This window comes from Oryctolagus cuniculus, chromosome 5 (genome assembly GCF_051225735.1).
Source record: "Oryctolagus cuniculus isolate XC-2025 breed Fujian yellow rabbit chromosome 5, ASM5122573v1, whole genome shotgun sequence".
In the NCBI taxonomy this organism is placed as follows: Eukaryota; Metazoa; Chordata; class Mammalia; order Lagomorpha; family Leporidae; genus Oryctolagus; species Oryctolagus cuniculus.
Genome location: NC_142871.1, coordinates 144353076 through 144364239, shown reverse-complemented (window position 1 = coordinate 144364239; position 11164 = coordinate 144353076).

The window sequence follows — 11164 nt, the reverse complement described above, 5'->3', positions numbered from 1 at the left end:
AGGGAGAGGGGGTGAATCTATACCACGATTCTCAATTATAGTGTGAGTGACATTTGTCATCTGGCAAGTGTGTATAAGCTAAAAACTTATAATCACTGTGGACGATCTCCAGCATTCAAACAAGCAAAATCTTTAACCTCAGGTTCACTGATTCAGAATCTTAGAATATATTTTGCAGCTTATGCATTGGAGTTCATCTTTCTAAAACCCATTCTTCCACCCAGACTTTGCTTAGTTTATTTTGTGGTTGAAGTCGCCAAATTGTACCACCTGCCTTTTCCCAGAACAAAACTCTTATTTATTCTTTGAGCAAAGTTTTCAACCAATTTTTTTATTCAAGTGCTTGACTTGATTCAAAACATTGGAGATTCTCTCTCTCTCTTTCCCTCTCTCTCTCTCTTGCTTAGTAAATTCTGGCTTTGTGCAGCTATTCTGCCATTGACTGCTGTGCACACGTAGGCTAGCCCCTATCTGGGCTAGGATACAAGTCAAGATCCTAAATTTGCACAACAGAATGTTGCTTTTGCCACCTGCACACCTGTTATCGAAAGCATATGGCTCTCTCTTTAATCAACAACACAAAAAACACACTCCGCAGCCCTCCACAGAGATTTCAGGCCTGCCTCTGATCTAGCCATTGGCAAAAGCTTACTTGAAACATCTGATATTTGAAGGAGAAACTGTAAGACATGCTAACTGCACACTCCTTTAGGTACCTAAGATAAAATGTTTCCCTCTTAAGCATAAATATTGCAAAAACAACATATCTGGACGCCGCTTGTGAGCCTCCCACAGAAGCTCTTGCACTAGGATGCATTATAATAGTTTATTTTGGCATAAATCATATAAAATATGGTCTCTGAATTCAAGAAACAAGGAACCAACAAGCCATATAGGTAATTTTAAATTTACTAGTTGGGCCGGTGCTATGGTACAGTGGGTTAAAGCTCCGAGCCTGCAGTGCCAGCATCCCATATGGGCACTGGCTTGAGTCCCAGATGCTCCTCTTCCAATCCAGCTCTCTGCTATGGCCTGGGAAAGCAGTAGAGGATGGTTCAAGTCCTTGGGCCCCTGCACCCACGTGGGAGACCTGGAAGAAGCTCCTGGTTCCTGGCTTCAGATCAGCTCAACTTTGGCCATTGTGGTAATTCGGGGAGTGAACCAGCAGATGGAAGACTTTTCTGTCTCTCTGGCTCTCCCTCTCTCTCTGTAACTCTGTCTTTCAAATAAATAAAAAGAAATCTTTAAAAAAATTTACTAGTTAACTATATTTAACAAAAACAAAGTTACAGACAAAATGAATTTTAATTACATTTTATGTAACCTAGTATGTCAAAAATGTTATTGTTAACAATAAAATCAATATTGAAATAGGGGTAAGTGTGTGGTGCAACAGTTAAGCCACCACTTGGAATGCCTGCATGCATCATCAGAGGGCCTGGCTTTGAGTTCCACTCTGCTTCTGATTCCAGCTTCCTGCTAATGCACGCCCTGGAAGGCAGCAGGTGATGGCCTCCACCTATGTGGGAGACCAAGATTGGGATCCTCATTCCTGCCTTTGGCCTGACCCAGCTCTGGATGTTAGGAGTATATGGGGAGTGAACCAGCAGGTGTAGGACTTCTCTCTGGCTCTATTTCTTTCTTTCTCTCTAAAATACATAACATGTTTCAAAACTTATAAAAATGTGGTTTTGAATTACCATGTGAATTTTTCTGGTAAAATATCTTCAAAAAGTGCTTAACAGCACACATGGCCTCTGTAGATAATATTAGGCAGGACAGGCCTTGTTGAGTGTGTGTGCACGTACATGTGTGCACACTCGCAACCTAACAAGTAAACAGATAATGACAATATACTGTAACCTGGTGATTTGCAGAGCCAAGGACCCAACTCCTAACTGTCCAGAAGTAAAGAGAAAAGTGTCATAGAGATGGTGGAATTTAATAGAACCTTGAAGAAAAACTGGGCATTTGAGAGCTTTAATAAATATAGGCAAGAGAAATACAACCTGTTTTGAGAATTGCAATGGTTTTAAAGTTTTCTGAGAAATAGAACATGAATACAGAAAGTGTATTTGTGTGCTAATCATGACTGCATAGGGAAAGGTCTTCAAAACCCTCATGGAAATGCACATTGTGAAAAAGCCAGGCATGGATTTTTTAAAAAAAAAATTTGCACCAAAATAAACTTTAGTTCTATTACTTCTTTGAAGTACCCTCCTGTAATGAATAACTTTAAAAAATGTATTTATTTATTTGAAAGGCAGAGTTACAGAGAGAGAGGGAGAGACAGAGAAAGGGAGATTTTCCATCTGCTAGTTCACTCCCCAAATGGCCACGATGGCTAGTGCTGGGTCAGGCCAAAGCCAAGAGCTTCACCTGGGTCTCCCACATTGGTGCAAGGACTTAAGTTCTTGGGCCATCTTGTACTGCTTTCCCAGGCCACAACAGAGAGCTGGATCGGAAGTGGAGCAGCCAGGATTCAGAGAGAGAAGGAGAGGCAGAAAGAGGTCTTCCATCTGCTGGTTCACTCCCCAGTTGGCTGCAATGGCCGGAGCTGCGCTGATCCGAAGCCAGGAGCTAGGAGCCAAGAGCTTCTTCCAGGTCTTTCACATTGGTGCAGTGGCCCAAGGACTTGGGCCATCTTCTACTGCTTTCCCAGACCACAGCAGAGAGCTGGACGGGAAGTGGAGCAGCCGGGACTTGAACCGGTGCCCATATGGGATGCTGGCACTGGAGGCGGCACCTTTACCTGCTATGCCACAGAGCCAGCCCCCTGATAGTTTTTTGTGTCTCTTAGTTGAAGCAATGTGATGATCATGTACCATCTTACTGTGTGCTCTTTATTTATCTCACCTATGTTTTATTTGCTCTTTGCTCTTTGCATGCTTAGTTTTGGACTGATCAACTTCATGTTCTTGTTCCATTTTCTTTTGAACTATTAGCTTCTATTTTTTAACGATTTTCTTAGAAATTACATTAAGAAGCTATAATATACCAAAGTGAAATGTTTATTAGTACATTTCACTTCCTCACAACAGTACAAGAATATTGGAACATTTTCATTTTACATAGTCCCTTCCTAACAAATGCGTTATTTTTGCTTCATGCTTTAATTACATATTTATATATGTGCCTGAAGCCGCTGCAAAAGGCATTCCACAGCCTTGTCTTGTGGATTAGGCTGACTTCTCTGTAACTCTGGATTCCTGTCTTCTTCTGATTTATTCTGAAACTTTCATGTTCTTTTGTTGGATCGTCAGTGTCTTTAAATATTGTCTTTTTTAAATTTTTATTTATTTATTTATTTATTTATTTATTTTTGACAGGCAGAGTGGACAGTGAGAGAGAGACAGAGAGAAAGGTCTTCCTTTTGCCATTGGTTCACCCTCCAATAGCCGCCGCGGCCGGCGCACTGCGGCCGGCACACCATGCTGATCTGATGGCAGGAGCCAGGTACTTATCCTGGTCTCTCATGTGGTGCAGGGCCCAAGCACTTGGGCCATCCTCCACTGCACTCCCTGGCCACAGCAGAGAGCTGGCCTGGAAGAGGGGCAACCAGGACAGAATCCGGTGCCCCAACCAGGACTAGAACCCGGTGTGCCGGCGCCGCAAGGCAGAGGATTAGCCTATTGAGCCACGGCGCCAGCTAAATATAGTCTTAATAAATAAATGAAATCCAATCATAATACCCTCAAACTAGTTTGAGTCAAAGATGATAAGAATTTGTCCCTAGATGGCGACTTTGTGAATGGGATGACAAGAAAATGTTTGGGAGAGATCCATGAAGCACTGATTGATGGAAGTTAAATGTTCCTTCTACAATGATTGGTACCTCAAATATTTCCAAGACCTTACTCCCACGAAAAAAATACTCTTCTCATCCTAATTGGTGTGTTTCCTTTCCACAAGTTAACAAGTAATTTGCATGTTCTGTGGGTATCTGGAAGCACAACTTAATCCACATGCTAGCACTAATTTAGCTTATATATCTTACTTAGATATTTTGTATTCCAAAGTGGCTTTTAAAATAGTTTATACATTGTTAAGTATTTTTTGTATGTAAACTTTCTCCATTAATTTTGAAATAGGAAAAATAATAAATTGCAAATATTAAAATTTAAGGTAGAGTGGTTAGCAAAACTAAGAAACCAGCTTTACATATTTCTGTTACTAAGGGTTGCAATTTAGCAACTCAAAAAAAAACCTATATTATATGAATAAACATGGATTGGGGGACAATTATGATGTAATTTTAATTTAATTTTCAATTAATCCTTATTTTCACTACTCCTCATGTGTGAGGTTTTTTGCTGTTGTTGTCGTTTTGTTTGCTTTTGCTTTTTTTTTTTTTTATCTTTTATTTAATGAATATAAATTTCCAAAGTACGACTCATGTGTTACAATGGCTTCCCCCCCCATACCGTCCCTCCCACCCACAACCCTCCCCTTTCCCACTCCCTCTCCCCTTCCATTCACATCAAGATTCATTTTCGATTATCTTAATATACAGAAGATCAGCTTAGTATACATTAAGTAAGGATTTCAACAGTTTGCTCCCACACAGAAACATAAAGTGAAAAATAATAGATGATTTTTTTTAAATGATGATGAAATCAGATCAGACCTATTGTCATGTTTAATCCCAGTGAGAGTCAAGTTGGGAATTGATAATTTCTTTCTTTTTTTTTTTTTTTTTTTATTTTTGACAGGCAGAGTGGACAGTGAGAGAGAGAGACAGAGAGAAAGGTCTTCCTTTGCCGTTGGTTCACCCTCCAATGGCCGCCGCGGCCGGCGCGCTGCGGCCGGCGCACCACGCTGATCCGATGGCAGGAGCCAGGAGCCAGGTGCTTTTCCTGGTCTCCCATGGGGTGCAGGGCCCAAGCACCTGGGCCATCCTCCACTGCACTCCCTGGCCACAGCAGAGGGCTGGCCTGGAAGAAGGGCAACCGGGACAGAATCCGGCGCCCCGACCGGGACTAGAACCCGGTGTGCCGGCGCCGCTAGGCGGAGGATTAGCCTAGTGAGCCGCGGCGCCGGCTTTTTTTTTTTTTTTTTTTTTTTTTTTTTACAGAAGATCAGTTTAGTGTACATTAAGTAAAGATTTCAGTCGTTTGCACCCCCATAGAAACACAAAGTGAAATATACTGTTTGAGTACTCATTATAGCATTAAGCCTCAGTGTACAGCACGTTAAGGACAGAGATCCTACATGAGGAGTGAGTGCACAGTGACTCCTGTTGTTGACTTTACCAATTGACACTCCTGTTTATGGCATCAGGCAGAGTTAGACAGTGAGAGAGAGAGAGAGAGAGAGAGAGAGAAAGGTCTTCCTTCTGTTGGTTCACTCCCCTAATGGCCGCTGCGCTGATCTGAAGCCAGGAGCCGGGTACTTCCTCCTGGTCTCCCATGCAGGTGCAGGGACCCAAGCACTTGGGCCATCCTCCACTGCCCTTCCGGGCTACAGCAGAGAGCTGGACTGGAAGAGCAGCAACCAGGACTAGTACCCGGGGTGCCAGCGCCACAGGTGGAGGATTAGCCAAGTGAGCCATGGCGCCGGCCCCATCTGTGAGTTTTTTGCACCTGAAAAGAAAATCATGTTCAACTGTTTAACAGTTCCCTTTTCATGTTTACCACAACATGTTTTAAATAGTAGGTTTTTATTACTATTTATGATTTTTAAAATCATTAATTCTTGCCTTTCTCACACATTCTCTTTTATATATAAGTTTCTTTTATATATTCACACATATAACATGAGAGTACTTCAAACACATAATGGAGAAATGAAATTAAAAGGGAAGTTTTGGGCTGGTGCTATGGCCTAGCAGGTTAAGTCACCACCTGCGACCCAGCATCTCTTATGGGCACCAGTTCAAGTCCTGGATGCTCCACTTCTGATCCAGCTCTCTGCTAATGCATCTGGGAAAGAGCAGAAGATGGCCCAAGTCCCTGGGCCACTATACCCACGTGAGAGACCTCAATGAAGTCTTGGCTCCTGACTTTGGCCTGATCAAGACATGGCTGTCACAGCCATTTGGGGAATAAAGCAGCAGGTGACAGATCTCTCTCTCTTTCTCCCTCCCTCTCTCTCTCTCTCTCTCTCTCTCTCTGTAGCACTGCATTTCAAATAAAATAAATAAATCTTTTTTTTTTTTTTACCTAAGTTTAGGATGGGCATTTGGCATAGCAGTTAAGACACTGCTGGGATGCCTGCATCCCCTATCAGAGTACCGGGGTTTCTATCCTGGCTGTTTCAAGTTCCAGCTTTCTGCTCATGTGCACCCTTGGAGTTAGCAGGGATGACACCAGCACTTGAGTCCCTTACAACCACATGGGAGACCGGATTTTGAGTTCCAGGCTCCTGGCTTCAGCCTGGCTCAGCCCTGGTTACTGTAGGCATTTGGTGAGAGACATCTATCTCTCTGTGGCTCTGTATCTCTGCCTTTCAAATAAATAAAAGCTAGATACATTTTTAAAATGTAAGTTATTTCAGTGCAAACATTTTTGAAATCCATGCATAGTTTTTTCATAAAACACATTTTTCCATGAACTTTTTGAAGATCACTCGTTTATCTTTCTTCGCCTTCCCAATATTGTTAGTATGATTGTGTTTAAATTGTTCAAGCTGAGATACAAAATGTGCTATATTTTTTGAGCCATCTTTTGTTTCTCAAGGACTGTACAGATGCCTTGTGTGCACATGTTTTTCTGTGTGCTGTGACTTTCCTTCAAGCCCTCCTATGGAGAGAGTGACACACTTAGTGTGAGCAAAGCGTATTGTATTCACTCTGTTTCTTCCTCCCCAGTGTCGCTGCTGGAATCCACCCCTTGGTCTAATCTGAACTCTGGGCCTGTGGTAAGATTCCCACCCGGGTCTTCATCACCATGCTCAGAGTGGCTCTGACCCTCTGCCGACGCCCGGTTGCCTGCTCCCTGTCTTTGTCTTTGCTCTGCTCTCTTGAGTTGGGTGCAGCACCTCCTCTACTCAGTCTAAGAGAAAAGCCAGGGGAAAGTCAATGTCAGAGAATGTGTTTGCTCCAGATGTCTCTACCCTATGCCGATAAGAGATTAGTGATAGCTCCGTTGTGCAGACATCTAGGTTGTTCTAATGTCTCCTCGGGATTTTCAAAGTATCGTTTTGTTGTTTAACAACTTTCAATTTTGCTATTCAAAAACCCAGCTCCATAAGATTGCTGAGCACTGGTCTTTGATCTTCCGTTTCCTCGAGGAAACCTTAAATTTACTCCTTACTCCAGGCTCTGAAAGTTTACAGATTGATTTGATGTGGGCTTTTTTAGCACTCATTTTAGCCCTCCGTGGGCCATTCCAGTCTGTAAATGCGGGTTCTTTCTTTCTTAACATTTTTCCTGTATAATGTGCTTGAAAACATCCTCTCTTTTATTTTGATATTTTCCTCTCTTCCTGGAACTTTTATTAATCAATTCAGATCCTCTAGTTCTCTGTTCTATTTTTTCATATCTATGTGTTTTTTATAATATGTCCTGAGAGATTTCCTTAAATTTACTTCCCATGCCTTCTATTGAATATTTATTCCTACTTTTGCACATTATTGTTTCACAAAACTCTTATTGATTCATCCACAAACATTTGTGAAGTATTTATCATGTGTTTCTGTATTTGGGGTTGGGTTGTAGGGAGAGAAATAAATATAAACATATTCCTCAATGTCAAAGTTTATAATTTATAAATTTAAAAACAAGTATGTATGAAACAAAAGCTATGGTAGTTTAAGTTAATGAATTTGAAAATAGAGAAGAAAGAATATTCATCAGAATTATCTTCATTTCTAAATCAGAAGTACAATCAGTGAGAAAAGGAGCAAGTTAATTTAAAAATATTACTAGTGATTATATTAAGGAAGCTGACAAATTTTCCATTCAGACTGACATGACTCTAGACAAAACTTTGATTGACGTTAGTTCAGCAATTCTAATATACGTCTCAGAGCCCATCACAGACACAATGAGCATAGAGTTAAATTCTGGAAAAAAAATATTCCCACCCTATTACAGAATATTTTGAGATCGAATAATAGTGCTCTTTAAAAAGTATGTGGGATGTTCAGCTACTGGCACACCTGACATGAAGAAATTGCTCAATTGGTTTTTGTCTTCATTTCAAGAAGAGTCTTTTAACCAAGGTCACATTTGAGATTATTCACAAGTCTCCAATCAAGTCATAGAATGAATAATGGGAAGGCAAGAAGGGATATTTTACAATTTTGACTCAAAGCATCAGAGTAGCATTTCTAATGGCACAGCATAAAAGAATTGCCATTTGACGCAAACAGCAGGAGACGCTATTCCACTTTCCCCAGTGTTATAGAAGCAAAACAGGGTTATAGAAAAATAAGTTGGTAGATGGGGCTGTTTGGGCTCTGAGAAAAACCTTTTCAAGTAAACAACAATTTTTTTAATGTCTCAAGGTCTGGAAGAAAAAGCTAGCTGCAATCATTAGGTGAAGAGGGACACTGTTTTGCCTGCAAAGATAAAGGATGCTCTCTCATTGGATGCACGGTGTTTGCCATTGCTTAAGGAGAGTCTCACTGTTTTGTGACTATCCCACCTGGACTTCAGTTTTGTCACTGGGTCCCATTCTTGGGGATAGCTTTGAGCAAGTGGCACAGCACATTGCGTTACTGAATTTTTGTGATCATTCTCTGTAGCACTATGTTTGTCATACGTTAGCAGAGAAGGCTCGAATAGAAGTTCTTGCCTTCCCATGAGAGCAGAATTTCAGACGTGAGACAGGGAGCACTGGGAAGCAAGGCAGCAGGGTTTAATGAGGTAGTGCAGCTGTTAGAGTGGATAGGCACTCTTCCGAGAAATCTGAGCAAGAGTGCCCAGTCTACACGCCGTTTACAAGGGTTTGGGGTTCACTTCTTGCCATTTCGCCTTCCCCTCATCATCTTCTGGACACAGAGCTTCCAGAGTGTGAAATAGGTGCAATTCTTCCCAAGGTTTTGTTACCTGGTGTGATCAGACTGGGTAGCCCACTCAGCACCCGACAAAGAAGATTCTCCTGGGGTGCTTCACTGAGAGGAAGGCTGGAGTCATCCAAAGTTACTGAGGGTATGGGCAGGACATTACAAAATACTGGGCCACTTTCAAGGCCTGCTTCTGAGTCTGCTTTGTTCCTTTCTGCAAGCGCTTTGTTTTCCTTTGGTCCTTTTCACACAAATAGGCTAATTTCTATCTCCCTACCTGCCACCAGCAACCTCAGGGAACCTGCACAATACCTGGGTACCCTTCGCAGCAAAGTGAAAGATACTGGGATGGATGCTTGTTGCAGTGGTGAAGATTCCACTTGTGAGACCTGCATCCACTATCGGAGAGCCTGGTTTGAGTCCTTGTTCCTCTCCAGAGTTCAGCCTCCTGCTAATGCACACCCTGGGAGACAGCAGGTGATAGTTCAAATGCTTGAGTTTCTGCCACCTGTTATAGGAGAACTCAGTTGCATTCTGGACTCCTGACTTCAGCTGATTTAGCCTTGGCTGTTGCAGGCATATGAGGAGTAAGCCAGCAAATGGAAGATCTCTTGGTCTCTCTACATTTCAAATAATGAATAAATAAATAAAAGTTGTCTACATGCCTGAAATGAATGGATTATAATAACTAATTTCCTCCTCCTCTTTCCCTTCCTTTCTTTTCTCCCTCCCTCTCTGTAACACCAACTTTCAGATAAAGAAATAAACATTCTTTAAAAAATTATATTTTTTTCCTTCAAAATGCTATATTTGTACCTTAACCCTTAACACAGTGTCTGGCATTCCAAAGCATTTGTTGAATGGATGAACTCTAAGAAATCTTAGATTAAGAATCTCTTTCCATCTTCTCTACCTGCTGTGCTAAAAATCTTCTTGGCCGATTTCTTATGACACTTAGGAGACCTTTCTCTTTTAGCTATTGTGTTGCATGCATTCCTATTAGCTTCAAAGAAAAGAAATTGCAATAGCTCTCCAGCAAATATTTATGGGACAGCTGCCATGTTCAAGGCACTATTGAACTGGAAGACAATCTTTGCCTTACCAAAGGTTATAGCCTCGAAGAGGAGATGAGATAAATACACAAAAATTCAGCCTAACAATTACAGACTTCTAACTAATAATGCACCTGTATGTAATTGACAAGCCACAAATATTATCTGTGGGGTGCAAAATAGGTTTCCCTTTTGTTTAATACTTAATGTTGTTTAATGTTGAGACTAAAATAGCCTAGCCACCCTGTCCACAGTGGCTGTGAGTGATCAGCTTTTCCCCAGGGTTCTCTTTGCTAAGTGTTTCCAGAGAAGCTCTGGGGTTGTCCTCATTTTTTCTCTTCCTCAATACACTTTCCTTTTTGAACCTGCCCTTCCTTGTTCAATGATTGCATTATTCAGACTTCATGATTCACTAAATTCTGTTCTCAGGCCAGTGGGAGGCAATGGCGGGAGATGGAGCAGGAAAGGGCAGAGAGAAAGGATGTGGTGCTTATTCTCACTGCTCCGTCCCTGCCCGGGGGCAGTCCTGACAGCAGTTGAACACCTCTCAACTATAGATCCTGTCTCAAGACTTCTGAGTCAGATCACACAAGGCGCTGGCTCTGATCACTCATCCCTTGCCCTTTTTCATGATTAGTGTTATGTTGTGCATTGATTTAGCTGGACCACATGGTGCCTAGGAATCTAGCCAACCATTATTCTAGATATGTCTGTGAGGGTGTTTCTGGATGAAACATTTAAATCACTGGGTGGAGTAAAACAGATTGCCCTCCTCAATCTGGTTCAGCCTCATTCAATCAGTTAAAAACCTGAACAGAACAAAAAGGCTGAGAGAGAAAGAACTCCCCCTGCCCGCCTGATTGACATGGAACATCAATCCTCTTCTGCCTTTGAACTTGGAGTTGGACTGGAACTAACCCCATCAGTTCTCCAGATTTCCTATTGTAAATCTCCTCTCTCTTCAAAAACATATGCACATTTTTTTACACATGGCTTTCAAAATTTTTGTGTCAAAATAAACATAGTGTTAAATTCCATTTTCTACAGATTTTTAAAGTACCCTCACATACATAGTTGTAACCATGGATTTGAACATTTTTGTACCCAAATAAAGTGACATTTTAATTTGATTTCCCTACCAACCCTTTGAAGTACTTTGTGTA